Here is an 11,194-nt window from a genome sequence, read left to right on the forward strand (position 1 = left end):
AGGGGTGGGAGCAAGATTAAAAAGGGGAGGTTTTTTTTTTCCCCAGAAATCATACCGCTCTCTGCTCTCAGCGAATCACTGAGAGGCTGAGCCAGCTGCCGGTCCAGAGATCTGGGAGGATCCTGACTTTAAAGTCGGGATCTTTCCCCAACCTGGACTGGCTGTGTAACCTCAGTGGACTTTAGCGGATGGGTCACAGGAGTGCAGAATTAACTGCAGTCCTGTGATCCACAGAAGTAAAGCAAAATGAGCTCAGGCTGTACTTATCCTTTAAGCTTAGTTAGGAATAAGCTGGACTTTCACTTTAATTTGAAAATTCTGCAAATTGCAGAGCGTTAGCGTCCTGGCAAAACTGACACCTTGGGGTTTATTTGCTAAAGCTGGAGAGTCCAAAATCAGACTCCCTTCTGCATAGAAACCAATCAGCTTCTAACCTCAGCTTGTTCAATGAAGCTTTGGCAATGAAACCTGGAAGCTGATTGGTTTCTATGCAGAAGGGAGTCTGATTTTGGACTCTCCAGCTTTAGTAAATAAACCCCCTTGTGTCAAGTCAGGAGGAATTGAAGCCTCCCATTCAAGTCTATGGTGCCGCTCCACAAACGACTGGCAGGTGTTTGCGGTGCGGTTGTGGAGCGTTAATACCATTTAACTTCATTATAGGCATTTGTGGTGCGGTTTTAACGCTTGGTAAACTCCTATCAACTGCCTCAAAACTGCACATAGGGCGTTTGGGGAGCGTTAAAAAAGCTTCCCTAGCGCCTGTCTAACGCTATAGGGGCATTTGGCAAGAGTTAGAAATAAAGTCAAGTGTGAATGAGCCCCAAGTCTGATTCAGTGGTAACGTGACTGCACAGCCTTACTGAGGTCCCTTTCCACTATAGTGGTGTCCTGTCTGGGATGCAGGCAGGTTTACTGGCGCACAGTGGGAAAATAACTTTCCCTTCTGTAACCTACTTAACACACAGCGGGCAGCTGGTGTTTTGACCGCAAGATTCAAGCTGTGAGCCGCGGTCATTCAATACTGGCAAGGATGGGAGGAGTTGTGGCCATAATACTGAATACAGGAGATATAAGCATGCCCAGCAGTGTACATCTGCTTCCTGGCTTGGTGTGGTCAGTTTGAAACATGAGCCAAAAGGGAACTGGCAGGATTAGCCGAGTTGAGCACCAATAAAACGTAAGGGACAAAAAAAGTACAGTCTATTTTATAGGACTTTATAAAGACTGATATAAACAACCCCACACATAGTGGACTTTCATTTTGAAGGATAAGTTCACCTTTTTACACAAAATAATAAATGTAAATTTTTTTGCAGGTAAAAAAAAGAAAGTGCATTTATTATTCTTTGCTTCTGGAGCCTGTAAAGCACAGCACCAGCGATCTGCTGATCACTGGTGCTGTGCTTTACAGATCACTGGAGCTATTCAGGTCTCCTGCAGACCTGTCAGTATATCGGTTTGCCCATACGGGATGTACCAGCGAGCAGATATACTGACAGGAAGAATCAATGAACTACCACGGTGCTCCAAAATGCTGTGGTAGTTCATCAAGAACTACAAGCTGACAGCTGCAAAGGCTGTAGGTAATTGTAGTTCATTCATTCACAGAACACTGTGATTGAATGACACGGCAGGGCGGGGCATGGTTTTTCTTTGTTACAGCTAATGGGGAGGAGAAAATTCCCTGCTAGCTGTCACAATGGGGATCAGGGAGGAGCGGGGGTCGGTCTGTTCTTAACACTTTACACTCTGAATACAGGTGTAACATGTAACCGGTTATGAAAGGTGAACTTATCCTTTAAAGGCAACCTATTCATTTTGAATGCGCTCTGGTGCTCTACAAACCGTGTGTGTCAAAGATGCATTGCTTTAGTGTGTCACCAAAGTGCACCGTACTGCAAAAGTGAATTTCTGCTCTAAGTGTAAAAGCTATTGACAGCTTTTTAGCAAGAAACACCAGCGCTGTGAAAACTGGAGCAACTTTGTTCTTCCACATTAAGGAATATCTTGATGAAAAAAAGACAGTCTATATGCATTATGTATAGTCATACCAAGAAAGAACTGTCATTGATCCAGAACAAGCATACAGACTGCAGGCCAGGACAGTGAGAAGTCCTTATCTGCCTGCTTGCTCTGGGTCAGTGACTTCAAGCATCAAGCCAAGAGAGACAGCACAGCAGGCAGGCAAGGAGCTCAGTTTATTTAGAAGAAGAGCTAAGCAATGAAGGCCTACAGTCCCAGAATTCTCAACCAGCAACTAGATTTGTGAATAACAGAGCACAGCCTTCTAGTATCAGTCTAATATAGGCTCTGTGAGAATGGCAGAAGCAGACAATTCCAGATTCTACCATTTCCAGGCTGGCCACCAAAGCTGAGACTTGAATCTCCCCACCACATGGAAAACACAGCTATGACCTCTGCATAGGTCCTCATGCACACAGGGCATTTTAAAAAAACATTCCTCCTCTTGGCAGCAGTGTTTTGGCAAAAGAAAAAAAAAAAAATGCCTGATGGTCGAAAAAAAGCGTTTAACGCTTTTACAAGCTTTTAGGCGCATTTACAGGCATCAAACGCTTGGGCGTTAATTCATTTAATTGGCCAGACTAATAATTTATTCTGGTCATTGAAATGAATTAACGCTGAAGCGCTAAATCCGCCTAGCATTAACATGCGTTTAGACACGTCAAGTGTTTTTTCTGCCAACACGCTGCTGGTCCTGAATGCACTGGCCTTGTTTTTTTTTCCTGCTGTTAAACGCTACTGTTACTAAAAGCTTCTATCCTGTGCTGTGTGTCCCCCTGCCATGCACCGTGGTTCTATCCTGTGCTGTGTGTCCCCCTACCATGCACCGTGGTTCTATCCTGTGCTGTGTGTCCCCCTGCCATGCACTGTGGTTCTATCCTGTGCTGTGTGTCCCCCTACCATGCACTGTGGTTCTATCCTGTGCTGTGTGTCCCCCTACCATGCACCGTGGTTCTATCCTGTGCTGTGCGTCTCCCTGCCATGCACTGTGGTTCTATCCTGTGCGTCTCCCTGCCATGCACTGTGGTTCTATCCTGTGCTGTGTGTCCCCCTGCCATGCACTGTGGTTCTATCCTGTGCGTCTCCCTGCCATGCACTGTGGTTCTATCCTGTGCTGTGTGTCCCCCTGCCATGCACTGTGGTTCTATCCTGTGCTGTGTGTCCCCCTGCCATGCACTGTGGTTCTATCCTGTGCTGTGTGTCCCCCTGCCATGCACTGTGGTTCTATCCTGTGCTGTGTGTCCCCCTGCCATGCACTGTGGTTCTATCCTGTGGTGTGTGTCCCCCTGCCATGCACTGTGGTTCTATCCTGTGGTGTGTCTCCCTGCCATGCACTGTGGTTCTATCCTGTGGTGTGTCTCCCTGCCATGCACTGTGGTTCTATCCTGTGCTGTGTGTCCCCCTGCCATGCACTGTGGTTCTATCCTGTGCTGCGTCTCCCTGCCATGCACTGGGGTTCTATCCTGTGCGTCTCCCTGCCATGCACTGGGGTTCTATCCTGTGCTGTGTCTCACTGCCATGCACTGGGGTTCTATCCTGTGTGTCTCCCTGCCATGCACTGGGGTTCTATCCTGTGCTGCGTCTCCCTGCCATGCACTGGGGTTCTATCCTGTGTGTCTCCCTGCCATGCACTGGGGTTCTATCCTGTGTGTCTCCCTGCCATGCACTGGGGTTCTATCCTGTGCTGTGTCTCACTGCCATGCACTGTGGTTCTATCCTGTGCTGTGTCTCACTGCCATGCACTGGGGTTCTATCCTGTGCTGTGTCTCACTGCCATGCACTGGGGTTCTATCCTGTGCTGTGTCTCACTGCCATGCACTGGGGTTCTATCCTGTGCGTCTCCCTGCCATGCACTGGGGTTCTATCCTGTGCGTCTCCCTGCCATGCACTGGGGTTCTATCCTGTGCGTCTCCCTGCCATGCACTGGGGTTCTATCCTGTGCGTCTCCCTGCCATGCACTGGGGTTCTATCCTGTGCGTCTCCCTGCCATGCACTGGGGTTCTATCCTGTGCGTCTCCCTGCCATGCACTGGGGTTCTATCCTGTGCGTCTCCCTGCCATGCACTGGGGTTCTATCCTGTGCGTCTCCCTGCCATGCACTGGGGTTCTATCCTGTGCGTCTCCCTGCCATGCACTGGGGTTCTATCCTGTGCGTCTCCCTGCCATGCACTGGGGTTCTATCCTGTGCGTCTCCCTGCCATGCACTGGGGTTCTATCCTGTGCGTCTCCCTGCCATGCACTGGGGTTCTATCCTGTGCGTCTCCCTGCCATGCACTGGGGTTCTATCCTGTGCGTCTCCCTGCCATGCACTGGGGTTCTATCCTGTGCTGTGTGTCCCCCTGTCATGCCCTGTGGTTCTATTCTGTGCAGTGTCCACCTGCCATGCACTGTGGCTCTATCCTATGCTGTGTGTCCTCTAGTGATTTAGGGGTTGGAGAATGGAACCACAGCACATGGCTGGAAACGCAGGCAACTAAAATTTCAGCCCTGGAGCAGAAGGAATGTAAGAATAATGGGCCACTAGTGAGAATAGTATAATACCCCTTCTACTACAGGAGACTGCCATTAGGATTGTTTTCAAGTGACTGACACTTTAGAATATGAAACAGGTATACAGGTAAAATGGGGAATTTGTGGAATAACAGAAAAGTATTAAACCTTCATTTGGTATTAAGGATATTTTTATTTATTTACTGGCTTCTAAAATGTCTTTAAAGCAGACCTTAATCCTCCTCACCCAATTTCCATCATTTTACTCATATACCACACACACACACACACACACATTTGCATATTTATTATTGATAATGATTTTTTTTTTTTTTTTTTTTTAAACCTCCCCACTCTTCCAAAATTTTCACTGAAGTGAGAATGGCATGCCTCAGCTACCTGCAGCCTCCTGGGATACTCACATTATGCAGTCCCATAGGCCTTGGGGGTAATTTACAGTGTATGCACCATGGAGCATCATCAGGGGATCAGTTATCTCTTCCGGTTTCTTACAGCAGGCCCCCTCTGGACACACTGCAGCGTATGCGCATCTTCAGGGGGCAGCCTTTAGGAACCCAAGGCAGGCAGCTCCCAGATGCCATAACAGAGCAAGATAGTTATGCAGGACCAGGTGAGTTGTAGTGAAATTGCAGGTTACTGCAGAGCAACACTGGATTTGTAGGGCATTCGAGTATGTTTATCAAGAACGACCAAGTGAAAAAGGTGAGTGGGGATTTAAAAAAATAAATAAATAAAAATGAGAGAAAAAGTGAAGTTCTCTAATAAAGAAAAAAAAAAAAAAAAGATGTTTCTACATCCTGGCCAACCGCGGATTAGAACTTAAGATATACACATTTCACATCTAAAAAAATGGACAGATTATGAGCACACTAAAGCAGATGTACAAAATGTAAGTACTCTCAGCAGACAGGTTGATGCAGGGGTGTCCAACTGGTGGCCTGTGGAGCCCCCTTTTGTGGACCTTGACTTCCTGCTCTGGGATGGCAGGCCAGCAAGCCCAGATCACAGGTTGCTGACTGACCATCCCAGAGCATTGGTGTTGTGAATGGAACTGGTGGTAAAGGAAGCAAGCGGCTGAGAAGTTAAGCTGTAAAAGTCTATGCTTCCTGTATAGCGCTGGCTCCTGTCACAGGCAGAGTGACACCAAATGTGCTCCACCTGGAACAGCAACAGCCAGCGATACCTGACTGGGAGACTTAATAAGGGTGGTATATATTTAAAATCAGTGTACATATGGGCATATCTGTTCTGTAGTGGTTACTTGGCTGCTTTCAAATTGATCCGCAGGTGCAGCGCAGTGCGCGGCTGTTTAAATGCCGGAGAGGAGCAAAGGAAACAAAGGGGTGGGGTTACTGGCTAATGTCACTAGACCTATAGTGAAGGAAAAACATTTTTTAAAAATTTAAAATTTAAAAGCATTGACATATAGCAGCAGCAAGTGAGGTTGGCTGAGTATATAAACTGCTCCCTCACTGTACCTCTCCTGCCCCCATCTTGAACACATTGCCCCCCCCACCCCTTCCCCCTACAAAGAGGACCTGTCACTCATATACTATCACATAGAGGACTATTGGTCCCCTATGTGATAGCAATAAAATAATGTCAAAAAAAATTTAAATAACACACATTAAAGTAAAAAACAAAAAAACAAAAATTAAAATTTGAGCCTCCCCATATCCAGATATGCAAACATTTTGGTTTTCGGACACTATTATGAATTTTCATTTCGGTGCACCAGTAATAGGATATAATAGAAGTCTATGGCAAAGTGCAGCTAACCCACAGGTGCACTGCTCTGTACTCGCAGTGCGGGCAAACCGCCACGGCACCTCCTGCCTGGAGTTTGCATGTTCTCCCTGTGCCTGCGTGGGTTTCCTCCCACACTCCAAAGACATACTGGTAGTTTAATTGGATCCTGTCTAAATTGGCCCTAGTATGTGTATGTATGAATGTGAGTTAGGGACCATAGCTTATACACCCCTTGAGGGTTAGGGACTGATGAGAATGTACAATATGTATGTAAAGCACTGCGTAAATTGACGGCGCTATAAGTACCTGAAATAAATAAAAATAAACCGTAGTGCAGCAGAGTGAAAGCAGCTTTAGGCCACTTTCACACAATTGGTCCAATTGGGTCCACCTGCTTGTTTTTCAGGTGGACCCAAACGGACCTTCCATTCACCTCTATACAAACTTGTGTCCATTTACATCCACCTACCTCCAATCCAATCTACTAAAAAATAAAAAAAAAACCATAAAGGGATCTGTCCCCTTCCATCAGGGTGGATCGGAGGGCCCATAGAGAAGAGTGGGATGTGTCTGTCTCCACTCTGCATATGCAGATTGGACATGGATCTGTCATACGCCCGCTCCACTCATTACCAAGTTGCCCTCGCTCTTCAAAAGGCTGGGCACTCCTGGAATGGAGGAACTGATCCGTATGTTTGCCATACGCTTGGCAATATCGAAAGCCTTCTATCAGTTTTCAATGTCCCAGGTGCAATCATGTTAAAACTAAATGCAAGGAAGCTATAAAAAAAAGGAAGCTATGAAAAAAGTACCACTTAGTCCAGTTATATAGTAAATAATGATAAAACGTAACAATTCTAAAGCACACTGGAGGAAACCAAATAAACAGTAATCCCATAGTAGCAACCGTTACATTGTATCTCTTCTTATTAAGTTGAATTCATTTTCTATGATCCTCAGCTTCACCTAGTGACCATAATGCGATAGTCACTCAGTTCCTTATGCATAAACCTATCCTTACTACAGTCCATTATTTCAAATACACTTGACCAGAAGAGAAAATAGCCTAAGAGCATTCAATTTTATCTATTTCTTACAAGAGTTGGTTAGTTCACAAAGAATGAATGTACATGCCATTTTGTTGGACAAATATATGAATTTTTTTTTCTTATAAATACACCACTATGCGCAAAAAAAACTCCAAATGTTCCAGCTATCCCAGAAGGGGAAATCTTCTAACAAGGACACCTGTCCCACTGACAACTGGATAAAAGTATTTCTTCTTCGGTATGGGGGGGTCTGACAAAGCGAGGAAAAAAAATCTTCCAAACAGGGTAGAGACAGGAAAAATAAAACAGGCAAGGGTCTAACAAAATCAAACGTTTTGAATGTGGACACAGCTCAGCCACATGCCAACACAGGATCCTCTACACCTCTTCACCAGGGATGGGGAGCCCTCAATGATGCAGAGAATACAGCTGATGAGATGACACCAGTGCCGCTGTACACCTGTGGTTTGTAACCTCAATCTTCAAGTACCCCCAACAGTTCATGTTTTCAGGATTTCCTTCACCTAGCACAGGTAATTTAAATTACTGTAAATAACTTGGTATTTATGACAGCTATTTTATCTAAAGGCTCACCCACACAGGTGGCCAGTGAGCAGTAAAAGCAGGAGGTTAAAGTGGAATAAAACTATCTAACCGTATAACTGCTCCCACCTCCCTTCTAACACCTGTAGAAGAAAGATGCATGTCCTTACCTATTCTCAGGCTGCTCCAGTCATGTGATTACCCCTGTGTCTGCAAGCGCTGGCTACAGTGGAGAGCAGAAAGCATTTCAACGTCAACTAGAATGCCTGAGTGGAGGTGTCACCTAGAGGCTTACTATGAGAAAACTGTTTTCGGCACTCACACCTCTCCCCTGGAGCAGCTGCGGTGGGAGGGGGAACTGATCACGTGACCAGACCACAGTGGCAGTGAGAATAAGCAGGTATACAGATCTTTCTTTCACAGGCTAGCTAGAATAGGTGTTAGAAGGGAGTTTTAAGATTAGATATTTGTATCCTGGAATGGCAGTAAGCTCTATATTTTTTATTTTTACCTACAGGTAAACCTGATAATAAAGCTTAGCTGTAGATAAAATTAATATCTTCTAAACAGGCATCATTTAGGAGATATTCTACAGAGCTGCAGCCGGTGACACCACCAGCACATGTGCTCTGAAGGAATGGCATACCCGTTCTGTTCCATCAGAGCTCTGTGCCAATGAATATGTGATGCATACTAGCACATCATGTCTTTGCCTTGCAGGAGGAAATGTTTTTTTTTTCCCTTCTAGCTTTACTACAGCTTTAAGTTACAATTTTACCACCTCCTCCCTGCGTATCTAATGAAGGGCATGCAGCCACTCAGGGATGTACACATGCCGTGGCAAAAATTAAACTGCATGCAGCGTTCTGTGGGGGGTACCACAGCAGAACATGACCCATTTCAGTGTATGGAGTCGCACTGAAACCATCCTGTGGTTCATCCTTTTATGGTTAAAGCAGGCAATGAAAAGAAACATTGTCTCAACACTGCTTGTCAAATGCATTCTGAAAAAATGACAGAAGGAGCTGTAAGGAAACGCTCAAAGCATGGCCTGTTGGGGGTACATGAGCACTGAAGCTGGGAACAACTGCATTACACTGTAAATGCAGGGCATCACAGTGACACCCCTGCAGGGGACGGGTCCATGATACCCTACACACACAGTACATCCTCAGTCCCCCATCTTGAACGACTAAGGACATCTTGCGTTGAACCGCGCACACTGCAGAGACAACGCCGGACAGGCAGTGAATATCGGGCTGCTTTCTTTACAACGCCGGACAGGCAGTGAATATCGGGCTGCTTTCTTTACAATGCCGGACAGGCAGTGAATATCGGACTGCATTCATTACAAAACCAGACAGGCAGTGAATATCGGACTGCATTCATTACAAAACCAGACAGGCAGTGAATATCGGACTGCATTCATTACAAAACCAGACAGGCAGTGAATATCGAGCTGCTTTCTTTACAAAACCAGACAGGCAGTGAATATTGGGCTGCTTTCTTTTCAACACCTGCTGGGATGTAAACATAGACCGGGATTTGGCCTTTATTGAAGGCTGAAGAAATATTTCAAAATTTCTGAATGTATGACCAACGCTAGACCTGAGCCATATTACTATTATACAGGATTTATATAGCACCAACAGTTTGCTCAGCGCTTTACAATATGAAGGGAGACAATACAGCAACAATACAGTTCAATACAAGAGGGTTAAGAGGGCCCTGCTCCTTGGAGCTTACAATCTAAGAGGGAGGGGCTGGTGGTACAAAAGGTAATAACTGTGGGGGATTAAATGATAGGAGGAATAATAGATTCTGTTATTAGCTGAAGGTAGGATAGGCTTCCCTGAAGAGATTTCAGAGAGGTTGTCAATGATCGCCTAGAAGTGGGCAGAGTAGGCTATAGAGGGAGGGAGGGGCTGGTGGTACAAAAGGTAAGAACTGTGGAGGATGAACTGATAGGAGGAATAGAAGATTCTGTTATTAGCTGAAGGTAGGATAGGCTTCCCTAAATAGATTTCAGAGAGGTTTTCAGTGATCGCCTAGAAGTGGGCAGAGTAGGCTATAGATGGATAGATTAGGGTAGAGAGTTCTAGAGGATGGGGGAAGCTCTAGAGAAGTCCTCGAGATAAGCATTGGAGGAGGAGACAAGGAAGCTAGAGAGCAGGAGGAGAGTACAGTTTGGGTGATATTTGGAGACAGGATTGGTGATGTAATTTGGGGCAGAGTTATACATGGCTTTATATGTTATTGTTAATGTTATGAATTTTATTCATTGGGCATTGGAAAGCCAGTGGAGGGATTGGCAGAGAGGTATGGCATATTTGAAATGGTTAGTAAGGTGGATGAGTCTGACAGCAGCATTCATGATAGACTGGAGGGGGGATAGCCTGCGATGAGGTAGGCCAATGAGGAGGGAGTTACAATAGTCAAGGCGAGATATAACAAGGGAGTGAATAAGTTGCTTAGTGGTTTCCGGGGTTAGGAACGGGCGTATCTTGGAGATGTTGCGGAGGTGAAGTCTACAAGATTTGGACAGCGATTGGATTTGGGGCTGGAAGGACAGATGGGAGTCTAGGATTACACCTAGTACCCTGGCATGGGGGAGGGACTGATGGTTGTGTTATTGATCTTGATGGAGAAGTCAGGGGAGGGGGCACCAAACTACAAATGGTCCATGACGGCCAATGAGTTTACAGACTGCCCTATCCCCGGGGTTTCCTGACTTCTAACCCAGACCAGCAAGGTGTGCTGGGAGTTCTAGTCCCCCTCCAGGCTCTGTACACACAGAAGGATAGGGCCCCTCTGTAAGGGCCTGAGTGCAGCAGCGCTCCTCCTGGAGTGGACAAGCGCACAATACGGGGCTTCAGTGACCCACATACAGCCTGTACATTACAGTAAAACCACTGACCTCATACCCCGCTCCACAAGCGTCCCAGACCCTCTTCCATCCTCTGCTCTCCCAGATACAAGACTACTTCCGCTTCCGGGGCGGAGCGCTGCTTCCCATTGGTTGGCAGGGAGGGAAAGCTGGCAAAGCACAGCAACAGACGTTCGAACAGCGCCAGTGAGAGCGGGAGGCAGAGAAGGGGAAATCTCGCGAGAGTGCTGCCCCCCCTCCAATTGCGTTCCATTGCGGTTATGTTATGACTGTCACTCAGACCACTCCCCACTGCACGATGATTGGCTGGGCGGCTCGTACATTGCTGAGACTGTGAAAGCAATGTAGGGAAGAAGACGAGATGTACTATTCAGGAGCTTGTCGGCGTAGCGGCAAAATGAGTATGACCTGAAAATCGTTATCTCTGAAGTAAC

General features: G+C 46.3%; 1 protein-coding gene across 3 annotated transcripts in view; it reads right to left on the minus strand.

The window, feature by feature from the left end:
* The window catches only part of CEP350 (centrosomal protein 350), a 118,238-nt gene extending 107,386 nt beyond the window's left edge, over positions 1-10,852 (minus strand). For all 3 annotated transcript variants that reach the window (XM_089671487.1, XM_089671486.1, XM_089671485.1), the window contains exon 1: positions 10,791-10,852. The gene's annotated coding sequence lies outside the window, so the exon portion shown is untranslated. The remainder of the gene's footprint in view (positions 1-10,790) is intronic.
* Between the last annotated feature and the right edge of the window lie 342 nt (positions 10,853-11,194).

This window comes from Staurois parvus, unplaced genomic scaffold (genome assembly GCF_062004578.1).
Source record: "Staurois parvus isolate SC_StPar_1 unplaced genomic scaffold, SC_StPar_1.0 ptg000106l, whole genome shotgun sequence".
NCBI lineage: Eukaryota > Metazoa > Chordata > Amphibia > Anura > Ranidae > Staurois > Staurois parvus.